Genomic DNA, 12,834 nt, shown 5'->3' with positions numbered 1-12,834 from the left:
TAATTAGGAACATTGCACATTCACTTGAGATGCATGAAATTTAACACCCGCTTTGCAACTTATAGTGGAGATATGTAGGAACACCAAGTCGATGAAGAAGCTACCATGGGCACCCCAAAAAAGGACCCTTCCAATAGATAGGCCTTGGATTTGCAACCATCAACCTATCCCTAATTAGAATACCACATCGGGCACTAGTTGCCTCATATAAAGTTGACTACACTATGTCGAAGAATTCCCATTTGTGAATTGTGAACACATTATGTCTTAAGAGTTTACAAGATAATGAACTTTGGAACACATCCAGCCCATAATTTGACAAACAACAATGGATTGTCTGTAGCACATTCATAATGTTTTATATACATCGCATTCGTTCCTTACTAGATCCAATATTCCTTGAACTTTGATACATGGGCTCAAATGCTAATTCTTGAACTCGGACACACGAGTCCAAATCAAGTATGGGACCCCAATTTCCCCTCTCTACTACTCACGTGCCTCTCTTTGGCTGAAGCATGTTGTGACACATGTCGTCACTAGGCTAGAAAGATGAATTTAGGGCACTATGGTTGCCATCACATACACCGTGTCACTCTCCTAGTTGGAATTATTGTCACTGTTGTCCTTGTCAAGCTTGAATTTGCTTTTGACAAATTTCAAAACTTGAATCTTGCCATTGGAGACTGAAACGGCTTCCACTTCAGTGAAAAAATATCCAAGATCATTGCAATCTAGCTTTTCATTCGTAGTATGGAAGCATAATGCCCTGGCCACCATCCTGTACTCCTTTGGCACCATTATAAGTACCGAGGCCACTAAGTGCGTCCTTGTTATGTCCCGCTCATAGGAGATGGGATCTAGCCCAAATGCCGTTGGGATGGGCGTCCAGTGCCTGGGCGGATGTAGTGTGAACTTGGCCAATGTGGCCGGCCATTATTATAAAAGGGAGGGCAAGGCCTCATTTGCAGTTATTGACCCCCCGCTAGCAGAGTGCCAGTGGTTAGCCCGCGAGGTTAGGAGTCCATGAGATCACCTCGAGGAGGTGAGGCCAAGTGGTATGGGACGCTCGGTTTTACAGGTGCACGCCTACGACCTCGGACACTGGCCCAGCACCAGGGAGATGTCGGATGGTGGCATGGTCGGGCGGTTCGTCCGACGCGTATCTGTAGGCGGTCCGTGTAGCCGGGAGATCCATTCTCTCCATTCGTTTGATGGTATCAGAGTAAGCTTGGCTGCACGACGGACCGTCTGCACACCTACAGACTGGTTTAAGCCGGATAATCTTTATTTCATGCAATTTTTGATGAATTGGTTATTTAATTAATCATTTTTCTTCTCATTAACGTGGGCACAGGTGGAATTTAATGTGTTTTTTGATTGTTTTGTTGACAAAAATCAGCAACCTGACTGGTGGGATCACTGATTTTTGAAGAAAAATCAGAGAACAAAACATCTTGCCTATCAAATTTTCAGAAAACTTACGAAATTCAGCATACTCTGACCTCTACGTTTCTCTGTAGGCAGTTGCGAGAGAGAGAGAGAGAGAGAGAGAGAGAGAGAGAGAGAGAGCACTATCTCTCTCCACCTGGGTCTCAAAGTCAGCAGGGAGGGTATTCGGTAGAGAAGGAGCACTGGCTGATTTTCCAGCGTGGACAATCATTTACATGCTGGCATCTGAGGTGGGTAGCCTTAGTGTGTTGGGCACGGGTGGGCACAAGACTTGAATCTTATTCCTTCTGGGCACGCGTCGTGATTCCCTCTCTCTACAAGTGCCGTTTCCCTTTTACGCTGGCAGCCTTTATGCCTTGCACTGTTTTTTATAAAACACGCTGCCTTGTTTATTTTACTCTCCCAAGTGGCCTTTTATTTAAATGGCCAAGGACACTTGAGTTATTTTAAAAAAAGGGCCTCAACACTTTGAGTTATTTTAAAGAAGGTATGAAGATGAGTTTATTAAAACTCACTTAGAGAGATTTGTAGAAGCTTACAGAGAGAACTCAATTTTGGCTCTCCTGCTCCTCTCTCGAGCCTGCTCTCTCACACCTACTCATACTCCCGTGCTTCTGCCATCGCCTGCCTACCTCCATACGGTTACGCTGATGCATAGCGCTCTTTGGGGATTCAACTTCTTGCGATCAAAAAGTGCTAAAGAGGCACAGTTTCACGTGAAATTTTTAGTCTTTCACAGATTTGCCATGGATTCCACCAGCTTGGATGTGCAGCGAGACGACGTGCCAGGTAATGTTCAAATTCTGTTCACGCATGCTCGCTATACATGGATTACAAGTACTTTTCAGAGCTTTGATCAGCGTAATATCGCTTTGGAAAATGCGAACGTTCAGACGAACATTTGCTTGGCCTCTCTCGAAGGGGTTGTGCAAGGGATTACCACTCTGAAAAATATGGCTCAGTCAACGACTGCGCGTATTTTCGAGGGCGAAACCCATTTCCAGCAACTGCGGATGTACATTGCTGCTTTTGGGCGTTCACAGGGTGGTCCAACTGTCACGATTCCGTAAAATACAAATTTCTCAGGGGAAGAGAAGGAGTGTACGGAACTGGCTGTAAATAGTTGGCCGCATCAGTGGACCACGTATTTTAACCTCCATGGGGAGCGTGATGAACGGAGGATTTGTACGATTACTCTCTATCTACGCAGTAAGGCGCTTACCTAGTGGCGTGACATGACAGAGAAGCCTATGATGTGGACTCATTTTTGTGTGAAATTCAAGAGGGATTTCGCCAAAATGGATCCTTTGAAAGCCTATTCCAAACTGCAGAGTCTTTCGATGAAAGCTCTGTCTTTTGATAAGTATACAACGGCTTTCAAAGAAGCGCTCACCTTCTGTAAGGTGGATTCTACGCACGCTGTGCACATGTACTTGCTGGGATTACATGAAGATTACCGTTGGACCTTAATCAAGGACAAAGCCTCGACTGACGTCAAGGTTGCAGTGGCAAAGGCCAGGATGTTCCATTTGATAAGTCGAGCGAACTATGAGAAGAAAATAACTGCAGACCATCAATTCGATGAGGGCGCTTCGAGGAAGCGACCCCGATTCCAGCATAAGTTCAAATCACCGCCGAGATATTCTCAGGAGAAGATGAAAGCCAAAAATTCTTTAGTTGCTGATGTAGTGAAGAAGGGGCCTTGCTTCAGATGTGGCCATACAAGTCACCAAATCAAGGATTACCCCAAGAAGACGACAAAGAAACCGCAAGGTCGTCCTTCGGTTCAGATTCATGAGATCTCAGGTAGCTCTGATGTTGCTCAAGTTGAAATCCATCATTTAGCGCACAGTTCATGCACTAATTGTACTTTTAGTACCAAAGTGTTTGATAATCACGATATTCTCGGTTTCCTCGAGAAGATCAATGGTCACGACGTGATCGTACTCCTTGATAGTGGAAGCTCACACAAAAATTGGTGCAGAAACTGAACCTGCGGATGCAGGAGAGTGACCTTGAGTATCGCATGAAGATGGCTCGTGGCAAGGATACGGATGTATGGAATCGAATGGTTCTAGATTTGTCGCTCGAGCTAGGTGATTACAAAGAGAACCTGGATTTCCACATCATGCGTTTGGATAGAGCAGATGTTATTTTAGGAATTCCATGGTTTTATGATAAACAAGACACATTGTATATAGACTATGTACATCACTCTCTTGTTTTTGTCAAGCAGGACATCCCGCATGTATCTGTGTCGCTTTGTAATCAAAATTCTGTAAATAATGGTTTTGCAATACGAGTTGTTACTGCTTTAGAAATGTATAAAGATACAAAGTCTTTTGATGTTGAATTTTATCAACGTGTACCATCTGCTTGGTTTGATTCATTAGTTCTTGGTACTTCTGTTACTGAATTTTGTGAAAAATGTTGCATGTTCTTTTGTTGAACTTGGGGATTCCGACGAATCCAACCTTATTCGAGAAATCATGACTGATTTCAAGGATGTTTTTCCTGATGATCTACCTCCTGGCGTGCCGCCTTCGAGAGGAGTAGATCATGGCATTGAGTTGGTGGATGGTAGTCAGTCCTTCTCAAAGCAACCCTATCGGCTTAGTAAAACCGAGGAGGACGAGATTCAGCGACAGTTGAAAGATTATCTCGACAGGGGTTTTGTTCGGCCAAGTAAATACCCGTGGGGAGCGCCATTATTACTTTCTCGAAATAAGGATAACACTATGCACTTCGACGAGGATTACAAGGGGTTGAATAAGCTCACTGCCAAGAACAAGTATCTGCTCCCGCGCATGGACGATCTGATAGATCAACTCCATGGAGCGCTTTACTTTACGAAGATAGACCTGCGATCAGACTATCACCAAATATGGATCAAACTGGAAGATATTCCTAAGACAGGTTTCCATACGCGTTATGGTCACTACGAGTTTTTGGTCTTTCCTTTTGGTTTGACCAATGCTCCAATTACGTTTCAGCAGATGATGAATGATCTGTTGAGACCATTTCTAGGCAACTTCGTTGTTGTATTTCTCGATGACATCTTTATCTACAGCCGAAGTTTGTCTGAGCACTTAGCGCATATACGTGCTGTTCTTGAAGAACTGAGAATTGAGAAGCTTTATGCTAACGCTTCCAAGTGTGAATTCTTCAACAAAGAGCTTCTGTACCTGCGTTACATCATTACTTGCGATGGAATTCACGTTGACCTTGAAAAGTTGGATAAAGTCCAAAATTGACCATTTTGAATAATGTGCGCCAAGTAAAGTCCTTTTTAGGCTTTACTGGATTCTTTCGCAAGTTTATCAAGGATTACTCTAAAGTTGCTTCTCCACTTACGCAACTTTTAAAAGGAGGGGTGAAAGGGCCGAAGACTTCGGGCCCTCATCGTAAAGGTAACCCCCCTTGTTGTCTGGAATGAGTGTCTCAACGATAGCTTTGGGACACTAAAGCACTTGGTGACTATTGCGCCAATATTACACATTGTGGATCCTAGCAAACCGTTTGTGGTTGAAATGGATGCTAGTGATTATGCCATTGGTGCGGCGTTATACCAGGATGGACGTCCTGTTGCGTTTGAAAGTAAGAAGCTCTTGACGTTGAGATGCGTTATCAGAATGTATGAGAAGGAGCTTTACGCCGTAGTTCACGCCTTGAGGAAATGGCGATACTACTTGTATGGCTCTACATTTGTTGCATGGACAGATCATCATTCCTTGCGCTATGTCTGTGATCAGGGTGATCTCAGGGGCCGGAAGGCTAGATGGGTTGAACTTATGCAAGAGTTTGACTTTGAGATCCGTTACAGAAAAGGATCCAACAATCGAGTTGTTGATGCACTCAGCAGGATTCCTGAGGTTAATTCCTTGTCTATGGCTGAAATCTCGACGGATTTCTATCTCTCTCTCTCTCTCTCTCTCTCTCTCTCTCTCTCTCTCTCTCTCTCTCTCTCAGGGCTATGTCGTCCCAATGGCCATTTTGGAAAGATATGGAACGAGGTCGAAACGGGGCATGATTTGCGTATAGGCTAGGGTGATCCGGAGACCCAAGTGAGTCGTGTTGGAGAGACAAGACAGCGACAATATTCCATTAGAGGTGGACTATTGTTCAAAAATGGTAAAATCTGCGTGCTGAAAATCGATGAGGTTTGACAAAGGATTTTGTGCGAATTCCATGATGTTCCTAGTAGTGGGCACCGAGGCATTCAAAGAACTTTGGCTTTGGTCAAGCGATATTTCTATTGGCCAAGAATGCGCTCTTACATAGAGAGCTATGTGAAGAGGTGCGCTCATTGTCAGGTCAATAAGGCAGAGCGCCTTACGAAATCTTGCTTGCTACATCCATTGGAAATCCCAGATGCCAAGTGGGAGAGTATTTCCATGGACTTTATCATTGGTTTTCCAAATACTAGTCGAGGCAATGACTCCATTTGGGTTGTGGTCGATAGACTCACAAAAATGGCAAAGTTCATATCAATGAAGTCGACAGTAAAAATCCATGAGTTGGCGGTTTTATTTGTCGATCAGCTTTAAAAGCTGTATGGTCTGCCAGGGGATATCGTCAGTGATCAAGATACTAAGTTCACTGGCCGATTTTGGCGAGTCGTGTTTGCTCATCTTCAGACGAAGTTGAGTATGTCCTCTTTTGACCATCTTGAGTCCGACTGACCATCCTGAGTCCGATGGACAAACTGAGGGGATGAATCAGACGTTAGAGGATATGTTGAGAGCTTATGTCTCTCATAGGTAGTCTGATTGGGAAAGGTATCTTCCACAATTAGAGTTTGCCTATAATAGTAGCAAGCATTCTGCTACCGGATTTAGCCCATTCATGCTGATGTATGGATTTGAGTCTAAATCCCTGATTGCTATTGGCTTAGAGAAAGTTAAGGAACACCAAGCTCGCCATTTCCTGTATGACATGCAAAAAAGGCTCAAATTGGCTAAGGATAGTGTAAGAACGGCTCGTGATCGAGTCACTACTTATGCTAATCAAAAGAGATCTCCAAGGACTCTTGATGTGGGATAATGGGTCTATCTAGATACCCAAGGATTCCAAGACTCTGAGAACCGGAAAGCATTATAAGCTTTCAGCTAGATATTGTGGTCCATTCTTGATCACAAAGAAAATTGGCCAAGTTGCCTATAAAGTGGCTCTTCCTTCGGATGTTGATGTACATCCAGTGTTTCATGTCAGCCGCCTTAAAGTAAAATTGCCCATCGAGGAAAATGTATGACAAGATATGTAAACTGAGTATATTCCTCGAGAACCAGAGGAGTTTTAGATCATCGTACCCGTCATTCATGCCAAAAGGCTTATGACGAGTACTTAATTAAATGGAAGGGTCAATCTGAAAGGTTTGCTACTTAGTAACCAGTTAGAGCTCTGAAAGCTCAGTATCCCCACTTCATTGATGAGGACATCAATGGTTCTTAAGGGGGGAAGTATGTTATGTCGTGCTCATAGGAGGGGGGATCTATCCCAGACGCAGTCGAGATGGGCGTCTAGTGTGCGAGCGGACGTAGTGTGAACCCGGACAGTGTGGCCGGCCATTATTATAAAAGGGAGGCCAAGGCCTCATTTCCAATTATCGACCCCCACTGGCAGAGTGCCAGTGGTTAGCCCGCGAGGCTAGGAGTGCGCGAGGTCACCTCGAGGAGGTGAGGCCGGGTGGTATGGGACGCTCGGTATTACAGGTGCATGCCTACGTCCTCGAACGCTGGTCCCAGCACGGGGGAGCTGCTGAATGGTGGCATGGTCGGGTGGTTCGTCCGACGTATATCTGTAGGCGGTTCGTGTAGTTGGGAGATCCATTCTCTCCGTTCGTTTCAGTCCTAGTCAAAGCACTATCCATAGCCAATTGCTGATCTTGGATGACCTTAAGTCTAACAACACTGAGGCCATTTTGGTGTCAAGGCTTTGCAGATGAGCGCACTTAGCCGCTAAAACAAGGTAAATATTTATGGCGGCCTACAGAAGAGAGGAAGAGAGAGAGAGAGAGAGAGAGAGAGAGAGAGAGAGAGAGAGAGAGAGAGAGAGAGAGAGAGAGAGAGAGAGAGATCTACCTCGACTCCAACGAAGTGAGAGAGTGGGGGGGCACTCCCATATACACACATTAAAATCAAAAAACGTTCAAATGCCACATGGAGAAGATTCAACAATTCAATTTAATGGTAAATAAATTGCACTAAAATCTTCGCTTTTCCTTATGCCCTTATGCATGAGTGTTATATTAATTAACCTCATGAAAACAATATAAATCATATAAAATATTAGTGAGAGTTTAGGAATTGATCTTATTCTTGTATATATATATCAATAAAACAAATGACACAATAAAAATGATGCATGCTAATAAATGAAAAAAATCCATTATATCTTTATGATAGAAATATATATTGAAAATGTCTAAACCTAATCCCTAATATTAATACATACAATAAAGTAACAAGGTGACATTTACATATCAAGATAAAAAGTTGAAAAAAAAATCTTAGCTGTGAAAGAATTCTAAAGCTAATCCCTAATAATAATACATGCACTAAAGTAATAAGGTGACATTTGGATAGCAAAACCAAAAGTTGAAAAAAAAATCTTAGTGGTGAATTTTTTTTTTCATTTAATGACAATTTATAAATTTTTAGTTTGAAATTGTTTGTAAATGAAAAGAAAATTTACAAGAAAAAAAGTACGTTTTAAATAAAAAAGTTGACAAGAAAGTCATTAGATCCTTAAATAAAGAGACCCGTTTAAAGAATTAAAAAAAATTCAAGTGAGCATTTATTATTAAATAAAGGACCAAATTACAATGATGAAAAGAGACACTTACATTATAAAAACAAAATATAACATTTATAAAACTTATAAACTAAACAAAGATTTAAAAAAGAAAAAAAGTCAAGTGAGCATTTAATAAAGGGACCAAACTACAATGATGAAAAGACCCATTTGCATTATAAAAATAAAACATAACCTTTATAAAATAAGGAAGTCAATTGAGCATTAAAAGAAGGGGCCAAGTTATAATGATGGAAAGACCCATATACATTATAAAACAAGCTCACTTGACATGTGTCGCCAATTCGTGATTCTTAATCAACAGTCCAAAAAGTGCACCAATTCTCCACCTACTCTCCTATGGCCTTATGAAGGCCAAAAAACTATCGCTCTTAGCCATGCATGTTTCAAGATGTGCTCCAAACTTGCTGTCAAGTTTGCGAAAGATGCGTCCCCCTAGGCACATGTGTTTCAAAATGAGGTGAAACATTAAGATATCCGCTTAAAAAACACTCCCTTGCCACAACATTTGAAAAACCTGCCAAACTTGAAGCCTTTCTCACTGGCTCACCACATTGCCTTTGAAGTTGCTTCGTGCAGTTGAACATGCTTTTATTGCTTCTCAAAGAAAGGGTGGTAACAACAATAAGCCACTTCTTATGGTTCTGCTGCGAGTGAATTTTTTTTTGTTCCTAATGCCTTTCTCACTGGCTCACCACATTGCCTTTGAAGTTGCTTCGTGCAGTTGAACATGCTTTTATTGCTTCTCAAAGAAAGGGTGGTAACAGCAATAAGCCACTTCTTATGGTTCTGTTGCGAGTGAAAAAAATTATGTTCCTAATGCTTTTGCTGGCAGCAATTCGTCTGTAAATTCTGATGATAAGGGCAAAAAGAAAATACGTTGCCATTATTGTAAAGGTAATGATCACTTGATCAAGTCGTGTCTTAAGTTGAAGGCCAAAGAGGGTAAGAAGAAAGAGGGTGGTTCCACTACAAATGCATCCATTGTTGAGTCTTCTGTGAAACGAGACCGTGTTGCTGATGTTGATGCAGAATGGGATTTTAGCGCAGAGTGCACTTACAATCGTGCTGTCCATGATGCATGCATGTCAGTCGCTGCAGATTCACATGTGTGGTATTTTGACAGTGGTGCTACAAAGCACATTACCTCACATCATGAATTGTTCACCTCTCTCGAGTCTGTCCCTCATGGGAATTCAGTCACTTGTGCCAACAATGCCTCTTATCCGGTTCAGGGAGTTGGAAAGATTGTGCTTACTGCTACAAATGGCAGTTCCTTTACAATCGTTGATGCAATTTATGTACCTGGGATCAAGAAGAATCTCTTGTCTGTATCCGCACTTGCCAGACTTGGACTTGTAGTCCAATTTTTGGATCACAGATGTACAGTTCATGATCTCAGTTTTGTTGATGAAATTGTTGCATCTGGCCTTTTGTGCCGTGGGCCGTATAAGCTCACTTTATATGACAAGTGTGGACAAAATTTTGCAAATGCTGTTGTAGATTCAAGGGCTATATAAGATGCAAAACTTTGGCATGCACGTTTTGGTCATCTGAATTTTGCCACTTTGCTACATTTGCAGAAATCTGATATGGTTGCTTCTTTGCCGCCTCTTGAAGCACCTGTCAAACATGTTTGTGAAGGTTGTATTTTGGGTAAGATGCAACGTTCTAAGTTTCCAAAGGATGGTTCAGTTCAGGCCACATGCAGGTTGCAGCTTGTGCATAGTGATGTTTGTGGGCCCATGCAAACTCTGTCCTTGGGCAATAACCTTTACTTCGTGAATTTCATTGATGATTACTCCAGGCATGCATGGGTATTTCCGCTTAAAGCAAAATCCGAAGTTTTTATGTGCTTCAAACAAGTTTTGGCTATGGCTGAAAATGTCTCGAAATGTACTATGGGCACCCTCCGTTCCGATCGACGGGGGGAGTATATGTCTCATGAATTCAATGCATTTTTTGCTAGTCGTGGGATAAAACACCAACTTATAGTGCCTTATACACCTCAGCAAAATGTGTTGCTGAGAGGAAAAACAGGTCACTTACAGAAATGGCATGATGTATGGTCGAAAGTCAAGCTTTCCTGCATTCTTTTTGGCTTGAGGCCATCATGAGTGCCACTTATGTACTAAACAAGTGTTCTACCAAAGCTTTGCAGTCTATTACTCCATATGAAGCATGGCATGATAGAAAGCCTTCTATTGAGCACATGCGTATTTTTGGCTGTTTGGCATATGCTTTGGTGCACAAACACAGCGTAGAAAATTGGATGATAAGGCTGTTAAATGTATTTTTGTTGGTTATAGTACTGAAAGCAAAGGTCACAGGCTCTATCATCTGTAAACAAAACATATTCTAGTTCACGGGATGTAGTGTTTGTGGAAGATTCTGTTCAGCCCTTGCTGTCATGTACTAGATATAGTAATGTAAGCTCACATGACATTTATGACACTTTGTTTCCTCTTTTCGGTGATGGAAATATGAATGTAAGTTCCAATGAGGCAAATGTACAGCCTATGGGGGTTTCTGGAAATGTTACAGATCAGTCTATTACTGATGCAGATGTACATGATGTACTTGATGAGGAAAGGGATGAAAATGAGCAGGCTAGAGGTATGCCAAAATGGCTCGTGCACACTTTGCGTGATAGTAAATTGGATGCACCTTTGTCTAGTCGTACTCGTTCAGGCTCTCGCCATGCATCTTATGCATCAGATTGTTATGATTTGGTTGTGTCTAGCTTACATGATGTTTAGGAGCCTCTGTATTTTGATGAAGCATAGAATTTAAAAAATTGAATGGCTGCCATACAATCAGAATATGATGCACTTATAGAAAATGACACATGGACTTTATGTGATTTGCCTCCTGGCAAAAAGGACATTGGTACGAAGTGGGTTTACAAGTTGAAACTCAAGCCGGATGGTGAGATCGATTGCCTTAAGGCTCAACTTGTTGCAAAGGGTTATGCACAACAAAAAGGCATAGATTATGAAGAAACTTTTGCTCCCACTTGTCGTATGACTACTGTGCGTTTTCTATGTGCATTGGTAGCTCATTTTGGTTGGGATGTACATCAATTAGACATTGTTACCGCTTTCTTGAATGGTGACATATTTGAGGAAGTTTATGTATGCAGCCTCGCGGTTTCGTCATAAAAGGACAAGAGGACAAAGTGTGCAGATGTAAGAAGTCTTTGTATGGGTTGAAGCAATCTCCTCGTGCTTGGTATGAGAAAGCTGACACTCATTTGGTCAAACGAGGCTTTCGTAACAGTCCAACAGAAAGCACATTGTATGTAAAGCATGAGGGTGATGTACTTCTCATTGTGGTTCTTTATGTCAATGATTTGCTGATCACTGGACCAAATGAGAGACATATTGCTGAATTTAAGGCTGATTTGAATGCTACTTTCAAGATGAAAGATTTGGGGTTGTTGCATCATTACTTGGGTATACAGTTTAAGGAGTGTGATGGTCGTATTGCCTTGTGTCAGAAAAGTTACATAGAGACATTGCTATGTAAGTTTGTACTTGAGGATTGCAAACCTATTGCCACTCCCATGGAAACAGGTTTGAAGTTCAGTCTACATGATGTTGGCAATTCTGTTGATGTCACTCTTTATCAAACTGCTATTGGCTGCCTCATTTATGTATGCAACACGAGGCCGGATATTCAGTTTGCAGTCTCACAGGTCAGCTGATTTATGCATAGCCCAGTGTCTAAGCATTGGCAGGTTGTCAAGAGGATTTTCCGCTACCTTAGTGACACTTTACATCTTGGCTTGTTTTATCCCAAGGGGGGATCATTGTCGCCAGACTTACATGCTTTTTCGGACTCAGATTGGGCTGGTTGTTTTGACACGTGAGTGTCCACAAGTGGTTTTTCTTTCATGCATGGCAGTTCATGTATATCATGGTTGAGCAAGAAGCAACCTACTGTGGCCACTTCGAGTTGTGAGGCTGAGTACAGGGCAGTCTTCACAACTACGGTTGAGTGTGTATGGCTCAGACGCCTTATGGCTGATTTGGGTGTTGGACATGATACTGCCAACACTATCTACATTGATAGTCAGAGCGCATTGGCAATTGCGAGGAATCCAGTTTTTCATGCTCGTACAAAGCACATTGAGGTGCATTACCACTATGTCAGGGAGAGGCTCTCAATAGGAGAGATCAGCTTGGCTTATGTGCCAACACAGGACGACCTTGCAGATTTTTTCACAAAGGAATTGTCTCGTGAGAAGCTTGAATCTTTCTGCAAAGCTTTGGGCTTACTCCCCTTTGTGGACTGATCATGTCCTCAGGGCATGGCACTTCCCTTTACTCATGTGCCAGCTCTCGTTCACCGCATCACTCAAGGGGGGATTTGTTACCATATACATGTGGTAGTGATGTGTGTGAACACACTAGGACTGCCGGGGCATTTTTTCCCTCTTTAGGAGGTTTTTCCCTCGAGCATTGTATATACACCCATCACTCTAGGGCTATCTATCTTTCCATTGCACACTAAGAAACACACTCTCTATTGTGTGCCTTGAGCTTCCTTAGCCTTCTCCAAGCTGTG

Source organism: Adiantum capillus-veneris, chromosome 1 (assembly GCF_014529385.1).
Source record: "Adiantum capillus-veneris isolate H3 chromosome 1, ASM1452938v2, whole genome shotgun sequence".
NCBI lineage: Eukaryota > Viridiplantae > Streptophyta > Polypodiopsida > Polypodiales > Pteridaceae > Adiantum > Adiantum capillus-veneris.
The sequence above is the reverse complement of the archived record's forward strand: the minus strand, read 5'-3'. Positions refer to the sequence as shown.